Raw genomic sequence first — 18,276 nt, forward strand, 5'->3', positions numbered from 1 at the left:
AGGTAGTGGTAAGGCATAATTAGGAGCTGATGCTGTAGTTTGTTGCAGTCAAACTACAAGGCAGTCAGCCTTCCCAACTTGGTCATTCAAATACAAAATATGCTTGTTCCCATGCTTTTAAAGACAGAAAAAGGCTAAGGGCTACAGCATTCAATTGAATAACTCAGGTGCCAGGCCAATCTTAGTCTTTGGAAGGAGAATACATATGGACCATGCCTACTCCACCACAGATAACTTAATAATTACAGACTATAACTGACTGTTCTCTCCATTATAGAGCCAGGGGATCTCTTTTGCCAAATTGTCTAGAAGGGTTCACCCACAGCCTTGACAGGTGTTTTTATTTCTTTGAGAAAAGCCCTTGGCATGGACAAATTCTTGGCATGCAAGCTTAACCTGAAGGGAGTTCCAAGTTGCAGGAAGTCTTTGCTTTGGCTAATATAATTCCTCTACCTCTTTCATTACCAACCTCCTCCCTCTGCTTCCAGGAATTTCTTATTTTGAGAAGTCTCAAGCTGGCCCTCACCAACATCTGCACACCGAGACCCTGATTCTGTTCCTTTGATGATATTAGAGACTGATACCGTATATTCTCACTTCCTCTTTGACATTAAATCTGTGTGGTTCTCAGACTCTAGGTTATCCCTGCTCTTGGTGGGCCTGCAGCCACATTTCTATGGAATACAGATTTGCTTATCATGTTGGCTTTGGTTCATTTATTTGGAAGTGTTTTTTCACAAGTCTCTTGCTCATCTATTTGGTCATTCTTCCATTTTGGACCAGTTGCTTCGTTGTTTCCAACTTCCTTTCATGGCTGCTTTTGTTTCTTTTTCCTCTGCATCCTCACCACTTTTCAGGGTGGTAGGGAGAAGACTGCTTCACCTTGTATTCCTTTCCATTATGATTTTTACATTCCACTAAATACAAGTGTAAATACATGCCAAGATCCATAATAGAAGTGTCTGTGACCGTGAGCAACACAGTCTTTTCTCCTGAACTTGAGTCCCAGTTGAGGTCACTGCCAGCTCATGAGACTTGGGGGACTTTGTGAGGACCATCCTTTTGCCTCAAGACAAAGGGACATCATTCCATGAAAATTCTTTGCCAATGGGAGTTCTAGAACCTCCTGTTTCATCTCAATCATGTTCCTTAAGAAATTTTGCCTTTTGTTTAAACAGGCATATAGATATGAGCTGATTAGCTATCAAATCCTGTTTCTTCATCCTGGAGGATAATCTGAGCTGAGATAAAGTGGGAATCCCAGATTCAGCTCTAGGTCAAATTGGAGAGGATATGTTGTTAAATCCTCAGGATTATTTTGAGCAAAATCTTAATACCAAGATGGCCTTAGAAATGATCCTGCCTACAGAGGTTGCTGTGCTGGGTGTACAAAGACTGCTATTTATTTAACTTGGGGAAGTTGGCCTGAGTAAATATTCCTAAAACTGGGATAGAATTTAAGTCATTTCTGGGTGTGTGAAAATACCATCCTTTCCTCAAAATCACCTTGGTTTTAAATCACTATGAAAATTCAATTGCTTTTGTTTTTGTTTTCTTATTTAGAGAAAGGAGAAGGATTAAAAAGGGATCAGAATTCTCTTTTTAATAGCAATTGATACGCTAGTGGACAGATCAAGTTGTGAATATAACAGACATATAACTCTTATTGTGTAACTGTGAAGTTAAGAATTAACAAATGATAATGATTATTAAATCATAGATATTTCCTTTTACTTTGTAAGTATATTAGACTAGACAGAGGGAAATGCCTGATATCTCTAATTTGAAATTAGCTGCCTTGATCTCTGATAATGATTGTATAGCCTTTATCTTAGGCCCTTGTAATTATAAAAACCTTGTGATTGTAAAAAAAGACCAGCCTTCACTTGTATCCATTTATTCAGTCTTTCCACTTTGGAGTCTAATAATCACTAAAGACAGCCCTTAATGTTTATTAATGAAAGGTTTTGGGTCAGCCCAGAACTAACCGACACCATGTCCAAAGTTATCTTGATAACTGAAACTGAATCTAACAATTTGGGCCCACCTGACATGTACAGTAGCTTAAACTTTATCTTACAAGTCACGTATACCTTATTATAATACTAAAAATCATGCCCATTATCATATTAAGGCCACCACTTTCTTACATAAGTTTTGTGACTAAGCATGTAATCAATCTGTGCATCCTCAATAATTAGATCACCTCTAATTACATCAACTGGGGTCACTGTGCTTATTATCCTAAACCCTGCCCATCCTTTTCTCTAATAAAACCATCAGAATTACTGCAATTGGAAAGACAGATCTGTTCTCCTGCTATGCACCTAGTAGTAACCTTTTTCTCTCTTTGAAAGCCCAGCATCTCAGGAATTAGTCATCTGAGCACATGGGGCAAAAGAATCCACCATCTTTGTCTGGTAATTTTGCAACCCTCCGATGGGATGGAAGCCCAAGGTGTTGGAGCCCCAGCAGAGCAGGTGAGCCAGGTCACTGAGCCCTTTGCAGCTGCTGGACTGAATTTGGTTTAGAGGCTCAGCAACTGGGGTTTCTCTGTTCTGCCAGCGCTCCAGGTTTGGCACCTTAAATATCTTCAAACAGAGAAACCGTTCCCAGTTCTATGTTCAGACATCTGACTGGGTGAGTGGATCAACAGGAGTCAGAGTGGATTGGGAAGTAAATATGGCGGTTCAGGTCCCCTTGGACCTGGCTTTAATGCGCAGTCCTGCTTCCAGAATGATTCCTTAACTCTGACCTCAACACCTTTCTCTTTCCTGGGTACCATACTGTACAGGGTTTGAAGCCCTGACCTAATCCAACAATTAATTAGTGTTTAATGAAATAAAGTAGGCCTGTTTAAGTGCTAGCCAGTGTGTTACTAGATATAGTAAGTGCTTAATGCTTGTTTAATTGTTAATTTGTGTGCTAAGTGTTTAATGTCTGTTTGATTGTTAATTGATGTGTTCCATGTATTACTTAAATATAGCAAGTGCTAAGTGTCTGTTTAAATTTGTAAGTTGTATGTGATGGCATTTACACTACCCAAGTGTTTCAATTGTTGACTATAGAAGTTCTTTGAAATGGGACATTAAAATTTATTAGCATTCCTAAATATAGCCCTCTGGGTTGTATCTGGAATTATTGGGGAAATTTTAGTTATGAGCTTTTATTAAAGAAAAACAAAAAAACAAAAAAACCTTACTTTATTTCTTTCACACAGTTTGGCCACAATGTAATTTACAGTCAGAAGAGAGATGATGTGAACATGATTCTATAGAAAAGAATATTATATTACAGTTAGAGCTGTTCTGCAAAAGACAGCAGAAATGAGATGAGATGATTTATATTCAATCATTTATTTATCTCTCCTGGTAGTTGATGTTGATGAGAAAATGTAACATTCTACCTATAAAGATAAGTGGAGAAAAGAAAAATGTTCTCACTGATTCAAACCCAGAGGATTCAGTAGAATCTTTGTTAACTCTTTCATCTGCTCCATCTCCACACTATAACAAAGGGGTCAACAAATCAGGAAAAGAGGAAGATCTCCTACCCCTTCCTCACCCTCTTCCGTATCCCCCTTTATCAGAGGGAAAAGAGCCTGGGATAGGAATAGTCTCCTAGTCGACAGGGTATCGAATTAGCCAGGGCTTCTTTTCACAGTCAGCAGCAGAGCCAATAAAAAAACTACTACCCTTTTTGCAAGTGCCTGTAGGAGTAGACAAATGGGGATGCCCAAGAGGATTTGTGTAAATGCATACCCCATTCTCCACATCAGATTTATATATCTGGAAAAATAACACCCTACTCTACAGAGATGACCAAAAGAAAATGAAGAGCTTAATGCTTCGATATTTGCAGCCTGTAACCCAAGTTGGATTGACATTCAGGCCTTGTTAAATACCTTGATAATGGAAAAAGAACGGAAAGTGGTAATAGAAAAGGCAAAGCAGGAAGCAGTTAGGAAATAGGGAGAAAATCCTGGCAACCCAGCATATGCTGGAGCAAATTTAGCAGTACCTATAAGGAATCCTGCGTGGAATCCAAATGAAGCAGGCAACTGGGCTAAATTAGAACATTATAAAGAGTGTATTGTTGTACACTTCTGAAAAGGGGTCCCTAAAACTGTAAACTACCAAAAGATAAATGAAGTAAGACAGGGACCAAAAGAAAGTCCTTTGGCTTTTCTTGAAAGAATTTATACTACGTACTGGCAGTACACTGACATAGATCCAGAAAGTCCAGAAAATGCCAGAAATTTGAATATGACTTTTATTACTCAGAATTTTCCTGATATAAGGAGGAAGCTACAGAAAATTGGCAAAGGACTGCCTGTCTCTAGGTTGGTTGAATTTGCTTTTAAAGTTTATAACAGGAACCAAGTTAAAGAATAGTAGTACTTTCAAAAGCAAGCAGCACTCGAGGATGTATACCTTAGGAGGCAAATGGCACTTCTTGGGGCCCTAATGAACCAGCCGCCCCACCACCCCCTGTGAGATTTGGAAGAAATTCCTAAAGAATTAGGAACCAACCAATACGCATACTTCAAGAAAGAGGGGCTCTGAACTGGGGATTATCCTAGTTGCCCACAGGGAAAAACCCCAAGGGAAGCTGGACAGCCCAAATTCCAGATGCCCCAAGGAGATGATAATACAGCTGACAGCAACTTGGAATGAAGGGGCCCAGGGGCTTTATTGGAAGAAACCTCACTTCTCTCAATCTCCCACCAAGAGCCTCGGGTAACAATACAGAAGGGAAAACAATTAGTTGACTTTCGTATGATACAGGAGTCACATACTGGTGTTAAATAAAAAACCTAATGCAATTTCAACTGATCAGCAACTTATAACCGGAGCATCTGATGGGACAGCAAATAAACCATTTTGCAGCCACTAGACTGTCTAATTGAGACTCAAAATTTAAAGCAGTTCCCTGTATGTACAAAAATATCCAGTTCGCTTGCTGGGAAGAGACCTACTAACCAAGTTAAATGCCCAGATAACTTTTTCTCCAGATTGTTTGTCAATAGAATTGCCTCCGGGACATGCTTGTGCATTACAAACTGCTTTATTATTCACTGAAGGAGTAAGCAGACCAGGCCCAACCCAGAGGAAATCTTGAAAGCTGTGAAATCAGAGGCATGGACTGATGGAAACCTACATGGGCAATAACTGTAAGACCAGCTCTGTTGGTTAGCTGATGGCTGGGGGTAAGTGCCATACTGAGTCAAGCACACAGCACACAGTCACGAAGAAACGACTCAGGAGACAACCCTCAGGGGTGAGTGGAAGGTGTCTGCTTTATTGAGGAAGTGCACAAGCTTATATAGGCTGGGAGCATGCAGGGACACATGTCGGATGGGGATTGGTCACCGCTGTTGCTAGGGTAGAGGGCAGATTTCTGGGATTGGTCACCATTGTTGCTAGGGCAGAGGGCAGATTTAAGGTTAGCACTTTTGGCGCGAACCACCGCCAGTTCTGGGAAGAAAGCTGATCGCAGGCTAGGCCATTTTGTGTTGCCTTGCATCAGCCACGGCAGCCATGTTGGCAATATTTCATGGCTTCTTCATCAATTCCTCCTTTTTTGTTTTTTAGCTTTCCAGGTAACTGTGCCTGTCTTAGGTTGCCTCCTCCAGAGGTCTTACCCGTCTTTGGCTACCAGGTAAGCCACCGGAAGCAAGGGGCAGCAGCGCCTGTCTTAGGTTGCCTCCCCAGGAGGTCTTACCCATCATTGGCTGCCTGCTGATCATCACACAGGAGGATTGTGATGCGCAGCTTAGGCTGGCTATAATGGAGACCGTGGATATGCAGGCAATGCATCTTTATGACAAAGCCAAAGCCTAGACAACGGTATCGTTTGTTGCATGAGATGGGAGTGCATGCAGGAGGGGGTAATCCGGAGGGTGCTTGGTGGTGCGTGTTTAGCTCAAATGAAACTTCAAAAGCCAGAAACTGTATGTCATATTAAATAATACACACTTACGCTAGAATCCAGAGAAGGAATTGTTCCATTAATAGAGACATTTTTGAAATCCCAATGAATACAACCCTGTCAATCTTCATATAATACTCCAATATTTCCTGTGTGAGAGCCGAGCACCCTAAATGAATATCAGTTTGTGCAAGATCTCCAAGCTATTTATCAAATTGTAAAAGACATCCACCTTGTGGTGTCAAATCCATACACCTTACTTACTCCATCATCCAGAGATCTCTGTTGGTTCACCGTCTTTGACTGAAAGATGCCCTTGATTCAGAATCTCAAGAACATTTGCTCTTGAATGGCAAGACCCAGTTACTAACCTTAAACAACAATATTGTTGGTCTGTTCTTCCACAAGGATTTAAAAACATTCCCACAGTATTTGGAGAAGCATTAGCCAGAGACCTATAAGGTTTTGCACTTACATTAAGGAATATTATTACAGTGTATAGATTATATATTAATAGTAAACTGTACCAAAAAGGCATCAGATAAAAGTACTATCAAATTTCTTAGCAGACTGAGGTTACAAAGTCTCAGAGAAAAATAGCTCAAATTCTATAAGAATCAGTGAAATATTTAGGATTTGAGCCATCCAAAAGACTGGGAAATCTGTTGCAGGACTGGAAAGAGGCTTTAATCTGAGTAGCAGAACCACTCACAAAAAGACAGCTTCGAGGATTCCTAGGGATGGCAGGATTCTGTGGAATTTGGATGCCTAACTTTGGATTCATAGCAAAACCCTTATAAAAAGCCTTGACAGGATCTGAGCAAGAGCTCATTCAAATGACTGAATGTAAGATTGCCTACCAGAAAATATAAACTTTTAATAGCCCTAGTCCCTATGCCGCCCAGACCCAAGAAAATACTTTGACCTCTTCATAAATGAAAGACAAGAGATTGGATCAGAAGTATTTACTCAACATTTATGAAATTGCTAGAAATCTTGTGTCCTGTTTTTCTTAACAGTTAGACAATACTATCCAAGGATGGCCAGTACATCTAAGGGCTGTAGCAGCCGTGTGTGACATTCTCAAAGAAGCTGAAAAACTTACTTTAGGACAATCCACCACTGTGCATACCCCACACTATATGCTACAATTGTTAGAACAGGAAGGTGGCTATTGGCTCACTGCTGGATAGTTAGATAATATGTTGGTTTGAAAGGATATATGTACCCTAGAAAAGCCATTTTAATCCTAATCCTATTTTGTAAAGGCAACCATTTCTTCTAATCCCTATTCAGTACTGTATGTTTGAAACTATAATTAGATCATCTCCCTGGGCATGTGACTTAGGGAGTCACATCTTGATGTGATCTTGAGTGATCAAGCATGGTTGTTAAAATGGATTAGGTAGAGATATGTCTCCACCCATTTGGGTGGGTCTTGATTAGTTTACTGGAATCCTATAAAAGAGAAAACATTTTGGAGAAAGGGGTGATTCAGAGAGAGCAGAGAATGCTGCAGCACCATGAAGCAGAGAGTCCACCAGCTAGTGCCTTGGAGATGAAGAAGGAAAATGCCTCCTGGGCAGCTTCATGAAATAGGAAGCCAGGAGAGATAGCTAGCAGATGATGCTGTGTTCACCATGTGCCCTTACAGTCGAAAGAGAAACCCTGACTGTGTTCACCATGTGCCTTCTCACTTGAGATAGAAACCCTGAACTTCAATGGCCTTTTTGAACCAAACTATCTTTCCCTGGATGCCTTTGATTGGACATTTCTATAGACTTGTTTTACTTGGGACATTTTCTCAGCTTTAGAACTGTAAACTAGCAACTTAGTAAATTCTTTTTAGAATCCTTTCCATTTCTGGTATATTGCATTCTGGCAGCTAGCAAACTAGAACAGATAAATATCAAACTATTCTACTAGATAATTCTAACATCACTCTAAAAGTTCTTCTAGTTTAAACCTGGCGACCTTACTTCTGAGTGGAGAAGGGGAACCTGTGCACATCTGTGTACAAATAATTGATCAAGTCTATTCCAGCTGCCTGAATATGGTCAATCAACCTTTAGAGCATCTCGACATTAAGATGTGTACTGATGAAAGCAGCTCTATGGAGAGAGGGTTTTAAAAAGCCAGTTATATAGTGGTATCTCTACAAACAGACTGGAAAATGGGACCTTTCCCCTGGGATGACTGCACAATGGGCAGAACTCATTGCATTCACCAGAGCTCTACGTCTGGGAACAGGTCACCAGGTAAACATATGTGCAGACTCTAAAATGATAATGGTGTGTGGGAGGAGGGGAAGCTTCTACATAAAAAATTTCACAGGAACCGTCAAGAGCTCTGAACATACATTGGAAATTATAAGCGTCTTAGAGACCACAATCTACTGGCAAAACAGAAAAAGATGAATCATACCTCAAAGAAGGTGGTGGCAAAATCTTGCCAAGAAACTAATTTCTCATGGGATAAGTTATTTCCAGTGGCTCTGATGCGGGTAAGGGTAGTGCCCAGAAATAGGTTTCTTTTGAGCCCATTTGAAATGGTATATGGGAGACTATCCCTAAAACTCTGGACAAGTCTAAGAGTTAGAAACTAAAATGTGTTCAGTCACTAGGGGCCACATTAAAAGCAATTCATTGCTATGCCTCAAGTCAGCTGACTTTTCTCACAGATGTTCCCCTACATTCGTTTAAACCCAGGGACCAGTTCTTTTTAAAAAGTGGAAATCCAACATCCAACAGACTAGTTGGAACCAAAATGGGAAAGTCCCTATGAAATCTTATTAACAACTCACTCTTTTGTCAAATTAATGGGAGTGAAACCATTGGTACACCATAGAAGGATAAAAATAGCATCCTCTAACCAGTTTTTCTCTTCTAGGCTCCTTCATAGGACAAATATTGAAAAACAGACAGGTGAAAATCCTGAGGAAGGAGAGGAAACTGACAAACTCCCAGGAGGCAGATATCTTCAGATATCAGGGCATTTATTTTACCTGAGTACCATTAAATATTTACAGAACTTTATAAATGTGTGCTGTCCAAAGGATAAAACATCTTCATTTGTAGTCAAGTAGACAGATTACTAAATAAAATTATTAGGCTCCTCTCAACATGTATTTTTGGCATATCCCTGTTTTGTATCTATGCTACAATATAGCCCAAGTTGCTGAACTATTATCAAGCACTAATGTTTTCATACAATGGGCACACTCCTATGCAAATTTCTGTGAATCAATCTGATTGCTGGGTGTGTGGTCAATTACCTACATCTACTGGTTCTGGGTTACCCTGATGGGTATCATCCCTCCAGGGAGCTGACTGGAAGAAACTAAGAAAATTAATTAAAATGTTGCAAGAACAAAGACAGATTCTTGATACCATAAACATAACTAATGCAGATCCAAAAAGATGGCCAGTTAATTTAGAAACCCCAGGACATCGAATTTCTTTTTCTTATAGCATAACAGTGGAAGGGGCTATTCAACATGCAAAACATTTAGACAATAAGACTAAACATTTAACTATCAGAAAAAATGAAGGGCATTTGCAACTTTAGTCTGGCATGGTATGGCTAATGCCTGGGTATGGCAGATTAAGCCACACAGCATCTCTCTGTTGGGAACAACAGAACCATTCACAGGAGCATAATCCTTCCAATACAAGAAAAAATGGGATGGCTGCGTCCAGAGCCATGCCTCCAAACCATAATATCACAGGAGAGTGACTGGTTTGGGACAGATTGGGTTAATTGACCTAATGATTGCTGGGTAGCTCTGAACAGAACTCAGTTGTTAAGTGGCACCAACCTACGGCCTTAGTTGCTTCCAGGTTGGATAGGCACATGCACTTTAGGATTACCTCGGCTCAAGGGAATATTCATAAAACCCAACCATTGGGAACAAATCTGACATTATTAAAGTCTTGTTGGGCCTGGTCAGTATTTCATTGGTACCACCACCTGGCTGCTATAGGTCTGCCTTTGTTAGGTATAGAAGATGTTATACTTAGAATAGAGGTACTGAACACTTTTATACCACAAGCCTTATCTCTTCTAAATACTAAAGTGACCCTAATGTATAAAACAGTACTACAAAATCAAATGGCTTTATATGTCTTAACAGCTTCACAGGGAGGGACATGTACTATAATAAAAGCTGAATGTTGTACCTATATACCTGATGAATCTGATAATGTAACTAAAGTGTTAAAATATATGAAAACTCAAATTAATGCTGTAGATCTTGGCTCCACCTCCTTCAACATATTTGGTTTATTCAGCTGGATTCCTATAGGAATAGGATCCTGGTTTCATTCAGTGTTACATGAAGGACAAGTAATATTGCTACAAATAATTGCAAGCACATTTGTCTTTAAAACACATCTCTGGCTGTTAGCCCAGCCCTGCCATAACTGAAATACAGGAGAAGCCTTAATATTCCAGAAAAAAATTGAAGATAAAGAATGTACACAGCTACAATCTAAGAACTTCCACTCACCAAACCCTTAGGGTTGACACCCCTTTGTCAGACAGAGGTTGCCAGAGTGGTCGTTGGTTGTCCAGATATCCCTCAATATTGGGGGATGGTCAAATGAAGGGAGGAATTGTAACTGTAAAGTTTGGAATCAACAAATGATAATGATTATTAAATCAGTATATAGATATTTCCTTTCACTTTCTAAATGTATTAAAACAGACAGAGGGAAATAGCTGAAATCTGTGGACTGAAATCAACTGCTTTGATCTCTGATAACGATTGTATAACCTTTTTCTTGTGCCCTTGTGATTATAAAAACCTGGTGACTAGCCTTCGTTTGTACCCATTATTTGTACGTTTTTTTACTTTGGAGTCTTGTAGTCACTAAAGACAACACTTAATGTTTATTAACAAAGGGTCTTGAGTCAGCCCAGAACTAATCCATCCCAAATCATAAGTTATCTTAATAACTGAAGCTGACTCTAATCAAAGTGGGCCCACCTGACATGCACAGTAGCTTAGACTTTAACCTACAAGTCACCTTTATCTTATTGTAACACTAAAAATCATGCCCATTGTGGTAGTTAGACTCAGTTGTTAACTTGGCCAGGTGAAGGCACCTAGTTCTTTTGCTGTGGACATGAGCCAATGGTACGTGAACCTCATCTGTTGCTAATTACATCTGCAGTGGGCTAGGAGGTGTGCCTGCTGCAATGAATGATGTTTGACTTAATTGGCTGATGCTTAAATGAGAGAGCTCAACATAGCACAGCCAAACAGCTCAGCATACCTCATCTCAGCACTCACAGCTCAGCCCAGGCCTTTGGAAATGCAGAGAGAGATCACCCCAGGGAAAATTGCTGGAACCCAGAGACCTAGAGAGAAGGCCAGCAGAGATCACCCTATGCCTTTCCATGTAAGCAAGAACCTCAGTTGAAAGTTAGCTGCCTTTCCTCTGAAGAATTAATGAAATAAATCCCCTTTTATTAAAAGCCAATCCATCTCTGGTGTGTTGCATTCTAGCAGCTAGCAAACTAGAACACCCATCATCATGCTAAGGCTGCCATTTTCTTACATACATTCTGAAGCATGTAATCAATCTGCACATGCCCAATAATTAGATCACCTCTAATTACATCATCTGCGGCCACTGTGCTCATTGTCCTAAATGCTGCCCATCCTTTTCTCTAATAAAACTATCAGAATCAGTTCCGGAGAAGATGGCGGCTTAGTAAGACGCGCGGGTCTTAGTTCCTCCTCCAGAAAAGCAACTAAAGAAACAGAAACAATACGAAACAGCTCCCGGAGTCACGACAGAGACCAAAAAGACAGCGTACCCCATTCTGGAACGGCTGAACGGGCAGGGAGAATCTGCTGCGGTGAGCTACCCGAGGGGCGCGCGTTTTCCCGGCCGGGGCGGCTGGCGACTGGGGTCCCCTCCACGCACGTGGCTCCCCGGTCTGACTGGGAACGTTGGATAGCGGGGCCCTCCCGTCACGCTTGGCGTTTCGGGCCAGCTGGGCAATTAGGATGGGCACTCTCCCAAGCCGCAGCGGCCAGCGACCCCCGCCTCCACGCGCAGTTTCCCGGCCGACTGCCGTGCAGACAGACGAGCGCCACGAGCGCCACCTACTGGGCAGGAAAAGAAAAACAGAGCCCAGAGATTTCACAGAAAAAGCTTTCAACCAGCTGGGTCCCACACCCAGGGAAATCTGATCAAATGCCCAGACACCAGCAGAAAATAATGGATGACGCTTGGAAAATTGAAGATATGGCCCAGTCAAAGGAACAAACCAATAGTTCAAATGAGATACAGGAGCTGAGACAACTAATGCTGAATATACGAACAGAAATGGAAAAACTCTTCAAAAACCAAATCAATAAATTGAGGGAGGACATGAAGAAGACATGGGCTGAACAAAAAGAAGAAATAGAAAATCTGAAAAAACAAATCACAGAACTTATGGGAGTGAAGGACAAAGAAGAAAAAATGGAAAAAACAATGGATACCTACAATGGTAGATCTAAAGAGACAGAAGCTACAATTAGTGAACTGGAGGATGGAACATCTGAATTCCAAAAAGAAACAGAAACTATAGGGAAAAGAATGGAAAAACTTGAGCAGGGGATCAGGGAACTGAATGACAATATGAAGCGCACAAATATACGTGTTGTGGGTGTCCCAGAAGGAGAAGAGAAGGGAAAAGGAGGAGAAAAACTAATGGAAGAAATTTTCACTGAAAATTTCCCAACTCTTATGAAAGACCTAAAGTTACAGATCCAAGAAGTGCAGCGCACCCCAAAGAGATTAGACCCAAATAGGCGTTCTCCAAGACATTTACTAGTTAGAATGTCAGAGGTCAAAGAGAAAGAGAGGATCTTGAAAGAAGCAAGAGAAAAACAATCTGTCACATACAAGGGAAACCCAATAAGACTATGTGTAGATTTCTCAGCAGAAACCATGGAAGCTAGAAGACAGTGGGATGATATATTTAAATTACTAAAGGAGAAAAACTGCCAACCAAGACTCCTATATCCAGCAAAATTGTCCTTCAAAAATGAAGGAGAAATTAAAACATTTATAGACAAAAAGTCACTGAGAGAATTTGTGACCAAGAGACCAGCTCTGCAAGAAATACTAAAGGGAGCACTAGAATCAGATACGAAAAGACAGAAGAGAGAGGTATGGAGTAAAGTGTAGAAAGAAGGAAAATCAGATATACAAAAGCCAAAATGGTAGAGGAAAATATTATCCAAACAGTAATAATACTAAAAGTTAATGGACTGAATTTCCCAATCAAAAGACATAGAATGGCAGAATGGATTACGACCCAGCAATACCACTGCTAGGTATCTACTCAAGGGACTTAAGGGCAAAGACACAGATGGACATTTGCACACCAGTGTTTATAGCAGCATTATCTACAATTGCAAAGAGATGGAAACAGCCAAAATGTTCATCAACAGATGAGTGGCTAAACAAACTGAGGCGTATACCTACGATGGAATATTATGCAGCTTTAAGACAGACTAAACTTATGAAGCATGTAATAACATGGATGGACCTAGAGAACATTATGCTGAGTGAGTCTAGCCCAAAACTAAAGGACAAATACTGTAAGGTCCCACTGATGTGAACCGACATTTGAGAATCAGCTTGGAATATATCATTGGTAACAGAGACCAGCAGGAGTTAGAAACAGGGTAAGATAATGGGTAATTGGAGCTGAAGGGATACAGACTGTGCAGCAGGACTAGATACAAAAACTCAAAAATGGACAGCACAATAATACCTAAGTGTAATGTAACTAGGTTGGAACACTGAATGAAGCTGCACCTGAAATATGGTTTTTTGTTTGTTTGTTTGTGTGTTTGTATCTTTTGTTTTTGTTTTTTCTTTTTCCTTTATATATATATATATATATATATATATATATATTATTAGTATTACTATTTTAATTCTCTTCTCTATATTAACATTCTATATCTTTTTCTGCTGTTTTGCTAGTTCTTTTCCTAAATCGATGCAAATGTACTAAGAAATGATCATACATCTATGTGATGATACTAAGAATTACTGAGTGCATTTGTAGAATGGAATGATTTCTAAATGTTGTGTTAATTTCTTTTCTTTTTTTTGATTAATAAAAAAATTAAAAAAAAAAACTATCAGAATCACTGCAGTTCAGAAAGACAGATTTTGGGCTGAAAGGCCATCTGTTCTCTTGCTGTGTATCTAGTAATAAACTTTTTCTCTCTTTAAAACCCCGGTGTCTCAGGAATTGGTCAGTTGAGTTCATCGGGCAGAAGAATGCACTGTCTTTGTCTGGTAATGATTGCTTATCACCTGAAAAGCCATTACGTGCAGAATTAATCCAAGCAAATCATGAGGTTTTTGTTTTTTTAGTCTCCCTCCCTGGGCCTTCTCCTTTCTTCATTAGTACTCACTAATAAGACTTTCCATATCCTGTATGTATGTACCCAGTATACTCTTAAGTCCTCCCTCCACTCCCTTTTCAAAACCTGCCCTCAGGAAGAAATGAAAAAGGAATCCACACTATGTTAGCACTGCCAGGTTTATTCACACTCTAGGAATGCTGAATAAAAGCAATTACAAAATTTTATGTGGAATGTCAATCAATTAGGAAATATAAATTTGTGCAGTGGATTCTATTCCACAGAAATTAAACCACTAGGACCATAATTTCTATCTCGAAACTATTCTAAATATTTTTAATAAGTACCTATGGGATGACAAAAAAAAGAAACACTCATTGTCCTGGAAAACCAAGAGACAGAAGACCATTATGCACTGTAGAGTTCTCCTATCATATCTTCACAAATTCTGCTTTACCTGTATGAATTATAAATCCTGTTTAATATGGCAGTTTGGGTTGCTAAAGCTACCAGAATGCAATGTACCAGAAACAGATAGGCTTTTAACAATGGATATCTATTATCTTATAATTTGCAGTTCTTAGGCCATGAAAATGTCCAAATTAAGCCATCAAGAGGAAGATACCTTCTCTGAAGAAAGATCGCTGGCATCTGGGGATCCTTTGTCAGATAGCAAGGCACATGGCCAATGTCTACTAGTCCGTCACAACCTGGTTTCATTGCTTTCAGCTCCTGGTTCTAGTAGCCGCCTCTCTGAGCTTCTGTGGGTCCTCTCTTACCATCTCGAGGACTTTCGCTCTGGGGTCTCTCAGCTTTTATGTCCTTTATTCTCTCATAAAGGACTCCCGTAAAAGGATTAAGACCAACCTTGAATGGGTTGGTCACATCTCAATTGAAATAATCTAAGCAAAAGGTCTTACCTACAATAGGTCTACATCCACAAGAATGGATTAAAAGAACATGGCCTTTTCTGGGGTACAGAACAGATTCAAACAAGCCTAATGACCTCATTTTTATCAGCTTTTAGTTTACAGAGGATCTAGACAATTAATATCAATTCTGGAAATTGGCCAAAAATAAGTTATCTTGAGGGGTGCCAGGATGCCAATGGTAGAACTCTCACCTGCCACGTAGGAGATCAGGGTTCAATTCCTGGCCAATGCGCTTTCCAAAACAAACAAGCAAGCAAACAAAAAAAGAAACAAAACAAAAAAAATTCAACAAATGGTGGTGCCACAAAGGGATACTTACATGGAAAAAGAATGATATGTGATCCCACCATACAGCATACAAAAAAATAATAGGTTATGTTGATGGGGAAGCTAACACATTATTAAAAATTCTTAGAAGTCACTTTCATTTCAGTACATAGTCATAATACAGACCTTGTGTAAGTGTACTTCAGGATATGATCACTGAATTTATTTGAAAAGATTTCCAACAAAACAAAAGCCACGGACATAGTCCTCTATAATATTTTTATGGAGCTGCTTTCCTATAGTGAGGTAAATTGTAAGAAAGAGGAATGAAGTCATTATTCACTTCTTGCCTGGAACATGTTTCTACTTTTCTCAAGTGTTTGTATAAGTGATCATTTATAAAATGATTCTAGAAGAAACTGGATAAAATAGGTCTATTTGAAATGCAGTCTTCTCAAAACTCCAATTTTGAGGCAAGAACACTTGATCTTAGTTTAAATAATTATTTTTTTCATATCTTCTGTTCCTTACTAACATTCACTCTTACTTTTCAATATGGAATATTTGTTTTCTTTTCAAGGGGAAAGTCTATTTTCACATAAAGGATAGGCATACAAAAGACATCTTTCATAGGACTACTCTAGTCCAATAAAGATTTATGTCAAATAATCTGTAAGATTTTCTAGCCTTGAAGGTAGGAAAGGCATACCTTCAATGCCATTCACAATGCTTTGCCTAGAGTAGATACTCAGTAAATACTTGTTCAATAAACATAATCCAAAGCAAATGAATGGCTAATTTAAATGATAGAAGACATTTTGCTTTGAAGAGAAATGCAAATTATGGCTTAAAATGGCATCTGCCTAAAAGACCTTGATACAACATCTTCCAACTCCTTCTAAAATAGTTAAAAAAAATTACTATGTGCAGAAAATCAAAACACAGCCTAAATGAAACTCATGGAGTTACCTACTACCAAACCTTGGAGGAATTCCAAGGACAATAAGATTGTGAATATCTGGATGGATATAAAGACAGCTATTAGCCTGGCCTCATGTAACAAATCAAACCCCAACCATTAAAATATTGGAAGATGTCTCCCTCACTTATTAGTTTCAAACTTAGAACCAGGAGATGAAAAAGCTACAAAATCAGGCAAGCTATTCTTCAGTCCATGCTTTAGGAGGAGGTCAAGTATTGATCCTCTTCTCCCATTTTTCTCCATGGAAAGTTACGGATGCTATGGGTTGTAAATGTACCTAATATGATACTACTAGGGAGTGGATTTGAAGAAAGTTGCACCTAAGTTTAACCATATTGCATGAAGGCCTGCAGGACACTGGGGGTAATAATGGCAAACATGATTCTGCCCCTTTGCAGTAAGTTTCTGGTGGAATTTTGATTGGCCAAAACTGAAGAATGAGCAGGGCCGAGGACCAGCTGTTTCCCTAGGCTAAAGCTGCCAGAATGCAATATACCAGAAATGGATCAGTTTTTACGAAGGGGGTTTATTAAGTTATAAATATACAGTTTTAAGGCCATGAAAGTGTCCAAATTAAGGTCTCAATAAGAGGATACCTTCACTTAAGAAAGGCTGAGTCCTGTCTGAGGTTTCTCTGTACATGGGAAGGCACATGACCATGTCTACTGGCCCTTTCATTGCTTTCAGCACATCTTCCAATGGCCTCCTCTCTGAGGTTCTGTTTGTCTCCAAGCATCTCCAAATGTCTGCACCTAAACTTTCTCTAAAATGTTTTCCTGTGTTGGTTCTTTTAAGAACTCCAGTAAATTAATTAAGACCCACCTTGAATGGGTGGAATCACATTTCCATCTAATCAAAATGCCACATCTCAATTGCGTGTGTCTACATGTCCATGGAAACAATCTAATCAAAAGGTCACACCCATATTTGTGTGTGTCACATCTCCATGGAAACAACTTAATCAAGAGGTCCCCCTCTACAATATTGGATCAGGATTAAAAAACATGGCCACCCCCATGAGATTGGATTAGGATTAAAAGAAATTGGCTTTTCTGAGGTACATAAAGTTTCAAACCAGCACAATAGGTATCTTACCTGAGGATGAGTATACACAGCAAAATTTACACAGGGTCTATAGCAATACAATAACACAGCATAGAAAAGAAAACAAATGGAAGACCCATAGCAGGGTGCACTGCTCAAAAAAACTTACCTTGGAAGTCAGAGAAAAGATTTATATACTATCTGGCATCCTTGGTAGGGTGCAAAATGACCTGACCACTATAAAAAAAGAGCAGAAAATTGTAGGTGCTAAGATGCTCAGATAAAAGGAAAACTACATCAAATAAAGAGACAAAAATACAAGATAAAAGAAGGGAGAAAAAATAATTAAGATTAATAGATAAATAACATTTTTTTTCTACAAGTTGACCTTGTTGAAGATCAAAGTTTTGAGTTATATTGTGGAATTTGTGACTTTAGAAGCACTTTTTGCTTTAAATATGTCAGATCAGAGACACAGAGCTGCTGTTTCAAACAATGGAACTAACACAACAGTTCTTATGGTACTGGTGGGAACAAGGACATATGCTTGGAGAGGAAAAGTAAAAATTTAAAAATAACATTTTAAATTAACTTAATCTATACAGTGTATGAAATCCTATTTTTTCCTGTTAGCAGTTATGGCTTGTGAATTCCCACAATCACACAAAACATGTTTTGAAATTCTTTCTTTATTAAATTTTTTATAAGAAAGTTTGTATGTTTATGAAACAATCATG

This window comes from Tamandua tetradactyla, chromosome 5 (assembly GCF_023851605.1).
Source record: "Tamandua tetradactyla isolate mTamTet1 chromosome 5, mTamTet1.pri, whole genome shotgun sequence".
NCBI lineage: Eukaryota > Metazoa > Chordata > Mammalia > Pilosa > Myrmecophagidae > Tamandua > Tamandua tetradactyla.